Genomic DNA, 12314 nt, shown 5'->3' with positions numbered 1-12314 from the left:
TGACCAGAGCAAATCTCTTGGTTATACAGTGGAAGATCTAACTGCCCATCTCCTGCGCTGCAACTTAAGTCCCACCACCTTGTGCTACCTGAAGAGTATTTTACATGCCGTCTTCCATGAGTCTTCAAATCTTAACTGTTCTGAAAGGCTGCTTTCTATAAGTTTTTATCTACACTCACCATTCTCTTTTGTTTTTTTTTCTTGGGGAAGATGGTATTCAAACAGCGATCTCACTAGTACAGGCAGGCAATCCCAGGCTAAGCATAATAGATTACATGCTGAATTTAAGCATTATGTTATCCGAAAAACCTAACGAAAGAGCACGGTACAAGGACATCTCATACCTGGAAGAACATTCTCCATTTGAATATCCTTTCTGCTACCTACCTAGTTGTTCCCCATTTTGTGCAGTTGACTGTGCCCAGGCACAGTAATACATACTTGATTGCATTATTTTGCAGCTTATTTCTTTCTCTCATATTTCTTTAAGTAGCCACAGTAATTCTGAATGATAATCCTGTCCTCTTCTATGCTTGCAAAATGCCTTTGGATATTCTGTGCAATGGAATGAGAACAGCCTTTATTCTATCACCCAAGTCATAAGGATGGAACTTGGTGGGATTCATGAGTGACCCAGCTTCATCTTCCAGTCAGAAAATGAACAGGCTTCCCTGTTCCCAAGGGAATCCTTTTGGTTTGGTTTGTTACCTAAGTTGGTTACCCCACCTGATAACCAACAGAGATCCCTTACCCTGCTGAAGGTAGAAGACAAGACAGCAGTTAAAGATCTACGGGAACTGAGTATTTAACATATACCATTAACACAAACCTTCTGAACATTTTTGATTGCAAAAAGGTTAAGGCACACTTCATCTTAAACCCAGATCACACACAGGGGTTCCCATCATGTCCCACTGACAGCTCCAAACTGTTTTCCATATAACTAAGAGTATCCAGAAAAAAAAAAAAAAGTCTCATTCTTTCCTCTTTCCCTTCAGAGTCTCCAAATGAATTTGTCTGCCCTATCCCACCAATAAAGCAGTACTCCTCACCGCCCACCCTATACCACGCACCATTACATGAAAGCAGGTATGGGGCATATCACCAGATGAAGATGAAACACACTTTCCAAAGCAGTACGTGCTATCTCCTAACAGTTTCCCAATTGCTATAGTACTGTAGATTCAAGTAACTTATTTTAATTCCAAAATGCACTAACAACAGGTTTTCACACCTTCATTTTGGTCTAGCTATCATTAAGAGGATGGAAGGCACGCTCTGCGCTAGCAGCTTCACTGTGGTGTTCCTGGGACCACGGCAGTGATTTCACAACTACAAATAAACCATTTTTTGGAGATGTCAGTGCTAACAGCCTCTTGCCTTCAGTTATGTAAGCATTAGGCTCTGATCATTTTAGTTTTGCTATGATTTTTTTGCCTCAAAGGAGCTAGAAAGGAGGTGCATGGCAAGCCAAACCACAGCAAACATGGCAACTTATTTATGTGACTTATTTATGTCACACTAAGGCTCCAGTTCATGGATGACATCCTAAAAGAATGCAAGGACCAAACTCATGCTTATAGCCATTTAACTGTCCAGACGGATAGATATCCCAGTATGTCCCAACAAGTGCCCAATTTATTTCTGCACACTTTTCAGCTTCCAAAACTCAAGCAGGATTCCAACTACATAAAGAAAACTGATAGGAACAAGACACTGCTTTAGAAGACACACGTCCTTTTTCTAAAAGAGAATCTCCTATATAACTACGATTAATTTTAACATTCCAGCTGCAAAACTTTCTATTTGGGAAAAGGGGGAGGACATGTCATGAACAGCGAGCTATTACTGTTAATAATAAACCACTCATTCTGTTTTCACAATAATGTTGGTGCATTTTATGCTGACCTGCAATACTAACACCATGAAAAATAACTTTGAAAATCAGAAGTAGTAATCACTAGATTTGTAACTGCTGTATTTTAGCTGTCTGCTCCTTGGATAAGGACTGTGACACTTTGGTCATGCAAAAGGGCAACACGCTTGCATTTTAAGCAAAAAGCAACAACTTTCAACCGACTTATCCCTGCAGCAATGACAACTGCAAAACTCCCAAACACCATCCCTCTCTCAGCCACATAGCTCCTGTCTAAGCCTATATGGGTAGCACTTTCCAACAAAACCAGGGGACTCAGATGGAGAGGGGATATTAGAGCCCAGGTGAGACTTGTACATCTGCTGGACCACTTTGATTCAACTACTAAGAACCCTTCCAACCTCACAGTGTCCCTTCTCACCCTTGAGGCAGAAAACTGTGTGAAGCTTCCCTAAAATCATTAAGAGAAGATGGCAGAACATCTTATTGCCACTCTCAAGAACCACAGTATGCATTTCAGACCCTAGGGATACACAGTCAGTGAAGATGTAATGACTAGGCTGTGGCTACAGAGCACAGCTCTTCGCACCTCAAACTACGCTATCACAGGTTCCAATTACCAACCTGAAGTTAGCAATGAATGCAAAAAGGGGCAACCTTTTAACAAATTAATTTTTGCCAGAAGTATTGCTAAAAGAAGAAAAAGTTTGTTATAAATTAGCCTACTTTATCAGTTGGCACAAGAATTTGCCAGTGTTGCAAAATTAATTCTTGCTTAGCTTGCAAAAAAACCCACTGATGGCTGGCAATAAATGGAAAAGAAAACCTGGGTGTTTTTGTTCTGATCTTCTTCAACACTCAACATGCAGTAAAAACTGCCATTTAAGTTACAGTCAGAAATAACCAGAATCTGACCCCACTCGAACCACATTTTCTTTCCTAAATTGATATGTTGTTATGCAATACCCTTCAGAGCTTTTTGCCAGCCACATCTCCTAAATCTACACATTCATTAACAATTTTAAAACAGTCAGAAGTATACAAATACTGGAGTTGTTTGAGCCAAGATGCATGTTTGGGGGGAAAAAAAAAAAAAAAAGACTCCTATAATTAGAGGTTTGATGAAACAATTTGCTTAAACATGGAGGAATTATACAGTCTTATATTAACAGAGACTAAATACCATAGTCTCTCTCAATTGCATGCCCAGCATAGTAGCAACTACAGACCATGTAACAAAAAGCCATAGCATTACAAGAGTGAAAAAAGCTTTCTGTAGTTTTCTCCATCTGCAAAAGCTACTAAAGGAAGAGCACCCACTGAAGCAAAGGAGAACATAAGTAAAAAAATTCTTTAAAGTAAAATGTTTTCTAAAGTTTCTAGAAAAAGTCACTTAGAATTCCCTTTTCAGTCCCCCACTTTGATTCAGGAACACTGTGAGTCTTATCTAAAAATTACAAAGCGATTATTTTTTAAAGAAAAAAGAAATAACAAAACCCACAAATGATAAGGCCAAGAATTTCCCTTTATGCTCATGGCAACTTTCAGCAACATCTCTTAGCTATAAACAATGAATTAGATTCTTGGGAAGAACTTCATCATCACTGCATGCCCCCAGGCAATTCTCAACTTGCAGCTCCACCAACACATGCTGCTAGTTAAGAAGAGGTAGGGGGGAAAATCACAAAAACAAACTCCAGGAAGAAGAATGAACATGAACGTAATGCACGGGCATTGTCTGGATGAGTTAAGCATCTTTTAAATGACTGCAATTATCTGGAAGAATAGGTAAGATAGGATGCTCTAACACACACCATCTTCTCTCCCCCCCAAACTGTCAACAAGACTGCAGACACTGAGCACACAGAAGGCATGGACTGATGAGAGCTTTGCAGCTTCTCCGGAAGAGCAGCGCAAGTAATAATAAAAACACACTGGTGCGATTAATTCCTGGATGCTTACCAGAGTTACCTGCAAAGCCATAACCACCTTGTGTCAAGTACAAACTTGCTAAGGGTGCACAGTGGTGCATGAGAATCGGAGCTATCAATGATCCGCCTGGACAGGAAACCTTTCAAGTCAATGCCTTAGCATATGGATAGCCAATTAAAGCAACTTTTGTTTTGTCTTGTTTAAAAAAAAAAAAAAAAGAGACACAAAAACAAGCAAACAAAAAAAAAAACAACAAACAAACCACAAATGTCATGGACCCACCCACATTTCATAAAAGCAATAAGGAAAAACTGAAACGTTTGAGAGGAAGAAGTCATTGCTTGGCTGGTCTTGCTGTGGAAAAAAAAAAAAAAAAAAAGTATTTTAAGCTAGTAATGCAGCCATTTACTGAGTAGAAATGAAGTTATATCTGATTAAAGACACATTTTCTCTCTCCACCCCTTCTCCTCACCCCCAGGAACAGGAAACAAGACAAAGCTACCGAACAAAAAACAGATGAGCTAAGAAATCCTGTTCAATTGGCTTTGCAACAGCGTTTTGCCTCTGGTTCTGCTGAACACTGCATCTTTCACCGATAACCATTGACTTTTCCCTAGGCCCATGATAACATTCTGTTAAACATAATCAAATTAGTTTGCAGGAATTGGTTAAAACAAGTGAAACAGCTTAAAACACATGATGCTGAAGTACTGATGCATACAGACCAGAAATTAACTTTTTTTTCCTTGAGGTTATAAACTTGTAACCTTGCACAATTAATTTGCATTACTCTGTTTCACTACAAATAAACCTTATGGGGTTTGGGGGCTTTTTTTGCTACTGTTTATTGCATCATATACCATTATTTTTTCTCCCTAACCCCAGCTAGGAGAGTGGGGGAAAAAAAAACACCCACACAGTGATATTGCACTCTTCACTGTTCCAGTGCAAAATACGAGTATCGTGATTGAGGACTCTACCAGCAGTGGAAGTGCTGTGGAGTAACCAATAGGGGACATACTCACTTTCCTAAAAGCCTTCCCACATCTCTGCTTTCAGGATGCATTGTTTGATGTTAGTTAGGAAATCCATTTCCAGTTGTAATGGCAGTGGTTTGTAATTAAACACATCCTCCAAAAAGTGGAAGTGGCAGTAACTACAAAGCCATACTTTGTACAGAAATTTAAACCACTCCAGAGCTTTTCTTACAGCCAAACCAGATCCTTGCTTTTTACTCTTTCAAAAAACACATTGTGTCTTTCACTTTACTTGTAGCTTGTATGAAGCCATTCAACTCTCAAGAAGGTTTCTGCATTTAAAAGAAATTAAGTCATTGAACTGAGTCTACTGAACACAAGGAAGGGACAGGCAGTCTGCACCTCCAGAGGAGCCCACCAGCGCCAGCAGCCAAGCAGTGCTGGGCACCAGTCACGAGAGCCACTGGGCAAGCGTGCAGAGCAGAAGTCAGCCTGGGCTCAAAGTAAGTTCCTACACTGTTGGAGCTTGGCAGCGCACCCAAGGGAAGCAGGGATACTTGTTTGCCCTTTTCTCATGGTTTTACTGCTTCTTTTCTTGCTTGCCTGTTGCTTTCTCTTTTACGGATGGCTTTATACACTGCCACCACCCAAGAAAAAGGTGAGGGGAGGATACAGGGAAGAGAAGTCAAACAATTGTGGGGGTCAATAAAAACAAAGGTGGCAAAGGTCAAAAATTATGACCAGGGAACCAGAGGGGGCCACCAGACACCACCCGAAAGCATCCATCACTCCTCAAAGGCATCAAAAGAGCCAGAGGACACTGCTCAACAGCGTGACAGGCAGTGGGAATGGAAACAAACCCCAGAGTTCCTGTCTTATTCCCTCCCTCTGTTGCTGTTAACAGCCAGCTTGACCAAGGTCAGGTGAAGGGCTTGTAATTTAGGGCTTCAGTCAAGGGTTAGACTAATAAAATGTTGATGGGACCAGTACAACCAAAACCTCATGATAAGCGTCATGGAGACAGGACACTGGGCTGGATGGAGCTCTCTACTATAGTACTTGGATTGCACCCAGTCCCCTGCACACGACTCCCAGTTGATTGAGAAACTCCTCATCCTTTAAATGATTTAAATAATTTAAGTTTTAAGATGCTTAGACTCTGAAACACCTGGGCATCAGGTACTGGTTGAAATGAACCTTATGGTAAATTATACCTGAAGTTCATACAAGACTTGTCACTTGAATACATGTCCATAGTCCACTGTGAATTATCCAAGCTCACAAGCAACTCTTCAACATCAAACAACAAGACTCACTAGGTCTTTAAGTCATGCTAAAGGAAATTAGTTTTACAAGTATACATTACAATGACATACTTGCAAAAAAGTGGGTAAAGAGGAGGCAGCTTGCACATCTTTATTAGCTGTGTTCACACAGAGGAACATCCACTTGCACCTTGCTTCTCAGCACGGCACCAGTTCTGTCCTCTGCTATTCAACAACGTTGTTCCTGAATTCGTTATTCTAGTCAATTAAAAAACCATTTACCCATCTACAGCTTCAGCTGAAGATCTCAAGAGCACTTTGTAAAGATGAATACTGACCTGCTCGGTGTTATGCAGGTTAAACACTGTTTTATAGGCATAGAGTTCAGCCTGGTTTACATGAAAAATTAAATGGACCCTTTTGGCTATGTAAAGCTACATTGCTAGCACAGGCCTTGTGCAGAGCATTTATTTAAGTGGATCTTCTGTGATGGGTTTGTATCATGCAGAAGATATGGAAAGAAGAATCTCCCCCTCAGAGCCTTAGATCTGCAAAGATATCACCTATAAACGTACCCAGAATAAATCAGTGAATGAAAACTCTGAACACTTAGGGATGTAGGAAAGGCAGCGGAAGGGGGAGGGGGAAAACCCATACATGCCATCAAGGCCACGTGTTCCTAATAACATTAATCCTTACTGACTTAACTGAAAAGAAGTAAATTTAGTATTTACCTAAATGCCCTCTTCACCTTGTGCTGAACAGCAGCAACAAAACTGTCTGGCCTACGCTCTCTCCTCATTTCCTTCTGCTACTCTCCAGGTAAAGAAAAATTAATATCCTTTTTTTCCTTCTAATCCTTTATCAGCTACCCACAAGCTCAGTAGTTTCAGTCTTTCCCGAAGCAGGTGTTGAAAGCTAGTCCAGAACAGGGTGCAGTAATGGGTTTACAGCCTCTTCTACCCTAACTTCCACTAAAGCCTTATTTGCTCGCCAGCATCAGCTCTACACATAAATTCTTCTTAAGCATATCCAGTCACATGCAGATCTGTTCCATAACAGGGCACAGATAGCTTAGAAAACTGGGCATTGTTTGGAAAAAACGTACACTGTGAGCTTAAATTCTATCTCATATTATCAACAGTGAAATCCTACCTACCTCCTAGTGCTGCTAGTTCCCTTGCTTATTTGCTCTCAACCCCCTCACTGCCTTGGAAACCCTACAGCAGTTTAAGTCACTCTTGGACAGTAACACACATCAACACATCTCCCTCCCTGTGTCATTCAACGTATTAAGACAGCTCTACCAGGGAACCGACTGGCATCCAGCTTGGTTTCATGTTCTCAGCACTGTCCTACTCTCTACCTTGGTAACTGTTACCCCTTCAGCTCTAGCTGGCCTCCCATTTGCTTTCTCCATCCACAGATGCCTGAACTTAAAGCCTTTCAAAAGGGATTCTCAGGAGTCTAAATGATTAATCAAGTAGCTGTCTTGTAAATTAGAAAACTTGTAACAGAGGGGAATGTCAATAGACTGGGGGAGAATTTTCCTTTGTAAACTATGTTAGTTTAGATCTGCGTATTTAATAATTCCTACCATTTTATAAAGCATGGGAAAAAAAGGTTACTCCTCTCTGATTCCACCAGAGTTATTTATAAACACGTCAAAGGATTAGCAGATGTCTTCCGCAGTACATCTGGGATTAACAAACAAAAGTATGTAATCATGTTTAGAGAAAAGGTAGCTGGCTCTTTAAATACAATAGTCAAGGAAGAATTATGAATCATATTCAAGTATCAGATTTGTCAATAGAAAAGTCTATACTAATCCACTGCACACCAGAAACCGGAGTTAACACCCTTTCTCACCCTGACTGGAAGATAACGAGTCTCAGTCATTCAAGGAGAAAGATCCCACTTACAGTTGCAGTGACTGCATTCCTCCTGTGACTCCTCTACCTCAATAAACCTATTTGCACCCAGTTCCGCTTTGCAGCACAGTAGGTAACTCTCAATGCTCATCTTTTCAGTGTAGTTCCTCCAGTAAGAGTGCTGGTATACAATTTTGTGGGTAGGCTCTATTTTAAGTCTCATACACTGGTTTAAAATAGTATGGAGTTAAAAGTAGTAATTATCAAACATCTGCACTTTCTCTAAAGCTGCAACTCTGTTTAACCAACTCATGAGCTATAAACTCACTGAATAGAGCTATTCCAGATCAGCTATAAAATTAAATTAGGGTGAATTCCCAGAGTAGTAAAGGAGCCAAATCCTCAAGGTTATATACATTAAAGTTCCACAGAACGAGAATTTGAGTGATTTCCAGTTACGGCACGATAGTAAAAAAACAACAACAGGCATTCCTCACTATGTTAGATGACTGTCTCAATATGGTACCGTCCTAGCAAAATAATACTCAGTCCTCTTTTAGTCATCGTATTTCCTTCAGTATCCAAAGCCAAGAGATGCCAGTAAAACTGAGTCCAGCATGTCCTTTAACAGAACTTTGTTACAGCCATGCAGGTACTCGCTCTGGACTAGCCTTACTATCCACCTATGATGAGCAGACTGGTTTTGCCATTAAGTATTTTTTGTAAGCTTAACTAATTCTCTACGCACAAAATCAAGTAGTAACAGAAGATATAGTTTCAAGGCAGGGCTGAGGCCCCACTAAAGTGTATTTGCAGCTTAAGCGTTTCTACTGATGTGGATTCCTTTGCAAGATCAGTTTCTCAATCTTACAGGTGCAGAAGGAAGATATTCATGCTGCTGAAAAAACACAATTTACTTTTCTATTACATCTTTCAGCTAACTTTATCTGACCAATGGAAGACCTACAAAGAAGCTGCACATTAATGTCTGCACAGAAACACTGATGTTTCACAAAGCTTGACAATTTATTGTGAGGTAAATATTTACATTGGTATTTTAAATCATCAATTTGGGCACAGGATTTCTAATCTCTGCCCGCTGTGCTCCCCCCTGCCACCTTGCATAAACTTTTAATCTCTGATGCAGAGGCCTGTTATTAGAGCTGGTTGGAAAAAAAAAAAAAAAAAACACAAAGACTGAAGGCACGTTGTTTACTATGGAAAAGGTTAGGGCAAAAGCTTTTTAAAAACAAAACCTAATAAACCTTTGTCTATTTCTCCTAAGCAAAGTCAAAAAACACTTCCTTGTTGTTTAAAAAACTGCTTCTCTGTAAATAAGAAACAGCGACTCCACATAAAATTCATGCCCTTTTTAAACAAAAAGTTTCAATTCAGCAGGGAGAAACAAGCCCTGCTAAACACTTATCATGACCTTAGCTCCCCAAGACAGACCAAAGTGTACCTAAAAGACCCACACGTATTGTAAAGTAAGCTGGACTCTCAACTCCATTTAAACACAAACCTGCCTACAAACCAACCCGGGAGCTGTAAAAAAGCCCATATACTTTTTAGCCGGGCTTGAAAGTACTCGAAGCCTGGCGTGCGTAGCCAGGAGGACTGAGGATGTGCGTTAGCACAGAGTGCAGCTAACAGAGCCTCTCCCACCTCCCCCGCTTTCCCACTCACTGTGCAGGAAAAACGCAGGAAATAAGGAACCCAAGCACCAAGAATACCTTCGGAACAACCCCCCATCTCACAAAACAAAGGACAAAGAGGGGGGAAAAAAAAAAAAAAAGGGGGGGGGAGGGGTTGGGGGGGAGGGGGGCAGCAAAGAGCTCCCAGAGTAGTTTGATGCAGATAACTCAGACATGCCTGGAGTGGTAACTCCAAAAGCTGGAAGGAGGGCACGGAGGCTTGTACCCCAGCCTGGGCCAGTGAGCAAGGGATGGCCCTGGCCAGAAGGCACCAGGCGGGCCAGGGAAGCGGGCCCTGCTCACATCCAATTCTTCACTGAAGATTAAGTGCGCCACACGCTTTCCTGCAAGATTTCACGTGCGTTGAACCGGCATGAGCAATGAGTAAAAAAGCCAGCTGATCCATACCGCCCAGCGATCCCGCGACCACGGGCACGGGGGACGAGGGTCACGCATAAACCGGCAGCTAAGAGTTGACTCACTCTCCCTACTTTTTGTCTGTAAGAAGTAGCGCAAAACTTCGTCAGCGAAGGAGAAGCGCTCGCCTTACCGCATACTAGCAACTTAGAGGTGGGTGTCAGAAAACGTGGCAGAGCCAAGCTAAGGAGAGGGGGGGGGTGTTCCCGGCGAAGAGAGGCTGCGTTCTGTGTATTGAAACAGAAACACCAACTCAGGCGAGAGGGAGGATGCTCACTTCTGCTGCGCTGCCAGGAGAAGCCGGGGGAGAGCGGGGCAGGGCCGAGCCCAGCTCCCGGTCGCCGGGCGGGCAGCCCTGCCCGGGCCCACGGCCGGAGAGCGGCGCCGGGGCGGAGCCTCTCCCTGCCGCCACCTAAACTTCTCCAGGAACCGGGCTCGGCCGGCGCTTTTCCTCCGGGAAATACCGCTCATAAACCCAAACCCGAACCCAAACCCGAACCCCAGCCGGCGCCCCCCCCGCCCCGAGCCGGCCCGGCGCGGCCTCCGAGCGCAGGCCCACACCCGCTCCCCCTCAGCCTCGCACAAAACCGGCGCGGCCCAGCCCGCCTTCCCCGCGCAAAAGTTTCCAAGCGCGAGAAGCGGGGCAGCCCCCCGGGGACCGGCGGATCGCCTACCCGCCGCGCTGCGCTGCGCCCCGGCCCGCGGCCGCTTTGTCTCCCGCCGCCGCCGCCGCTCCCGTCCCGCGGAGGAACTCGGCTCTTCCGGGCACCTCCCCGCCCCGCGCCGCCCGGCCCGGCCCGGCCGCTCTTCCCGGCACCGCCCGCCGCGCCGCCCCCGCGCCCTTGCCGCCACCGCCCGCCCGCAGGTGAGGGCGGGGTGCCCTGAGGGGCCCGGCCTCTCCGCGGGGCTCCAGCCTCTAAAACCCCCCTAGGTAGGGTTGGAAGTTCTGGGGTTTTTTTGAGGTAGAATCAAAAAGTTTTCGGCCAAAATCTCACTTTGTCTTCCTGAGGGCAAAGGTCTGTGGAGAACTGGGGGGATGGGGGATACGGGGGTTTGAAGGAGGTGGAGGAAAAGTTACAGCTCGGTGCCTCTTGTGTTTTGCGAATTGGTGTTTTGTTTTGAAAACCTAAAGTATATTCACCTTCTCGAGAGCTGTTGCTTTCGGGAAGCGCCTCGGGTTTGTGCCGGTGTCTCTAATAACAGAGGAGAGCAGAAATCCCCGAGGTACAAGCAGGTCCCCCAGAGCTCCTGTCCCCAGAGAGGGAGGTTTTAGGGACCCAACCTCAATCCACAGTGGTGGGTTTGCAGGTGTCTTTCAGTGGTGCTTTGTTTCAAAGGTTTCTCTGAAAAGTCTCAGTGAGCTTCTTGTGAGAGAGTGACTGTTTTATCCTACGACAAATTGCGATTTTTCGTGGTGTGTTTTGAGATGTTTTTTAATACAAACGTCTCTACAGAATTTACACTTGTACCGGGTTGTAAAAAAAAATGTAATAAATTTCATATGCTTCATGACTGATTTGCCAGCACTTCCGAGATACCTGAATCTACTCACTCCATCCTTTGATATTAAGAAAAATATAGAGAGATTGGGCTACTTACCATGAGGGTAGGTTCCTTCAAGGTATGTAATTTATCCGAGGGAGATGGGCAGCCCGCGTGGATTCCCAAGGGGGCTGGCCCCCAGGTCAGTGTCACAGGGAAGGCACGCCATGGTTCGGGACTGTGACTTTCCTCAAGATCCTGGTTCAATGGCATTAGCAGGGCCATGTTTCCAATTTTTGCCATACTCCTACAAGCCTTTCCTGCAGGAAGACAGACGGTGTCCTGCAGCGATTTAGATTGCATTTTTCCTTCCTGCAGTTTTAATCCAAGAAAAGGATCCAAGACAAGGAAATAAACAGAGAACCATTGTTTTACAATCCAGAAAGCAAATAGGGATCAAGAGTCCAAACTTGTCGCTGAGTGAAGTTAATCGAAAGAAAGTGAGGTCTGTAATTATGATACTGACTGAGATAGATGTTATTAAAATAATACAGGGTCTTCAGTGCCTTAACAAACAATCTCTCCTCTGGAAACACAGAGCAAACAGATTTTTTAAGGTCTTTGTACTTCCTGCTTGTACCAAACCATTAATATTTTGGTGTCAGTTACACCAGGGATTCAAACTACTCATTTCTGATCTGTAGCATACTCTCAGTAAAATTGAGTTTACACTTCAATAGCTTGCTTTCTTTCATTACTCCTTTTAATATCATGTCTTGGCCTCCTGTGGTGGCTTCCAC

At 43.6% G+C, this 12314-nt stretch overlaps 1 protein-coding gene across 2 annotated transcripts in view; it reads right to left on the bottom strand.

Moving 5' to 3' along the window:
- The window catches only part of CTNNA1 (catenin alpha 1), a 115746-nt gene extending 104932 nt beyond the window's left edge, over positions 1 to 10814 (bottom strand). Inside the window, exon 1 of one of the 2 annotated variants that reach the window (XM_042789971.1) lies at positions 10707 to 10814. The gene's annotated coding sequence lies outside the window, so the exon portion shown is untranslated. Of the gene's footprint in view, positions 1 to 10680 lie in introns of both variants that reach the window. The other variant, XM_042789970.1, reaches the window with a different exon arrangement.
- Positions 10815 to 12314: the final 1500 nt, after the last annotated feature.

Source organism: Tyto alba, unplaced genomic scaffold, assembly GCF_018691265.1.
Source record: "Tyto alba isolate M040663 unplaced genomic scaffold, T.alba_DEE_v4.0 Super-Scaffold_17, whole genome shotgun sequence".
Lineage (NCBI taxonomy): Eukaryota > Metazoa > Chordata > Aves > Strigiformes > Tytonidae > Tyto > Tyto alba.
This window is presented reverse-complemented; position numbering and strand designations above follow the sequence as displayed.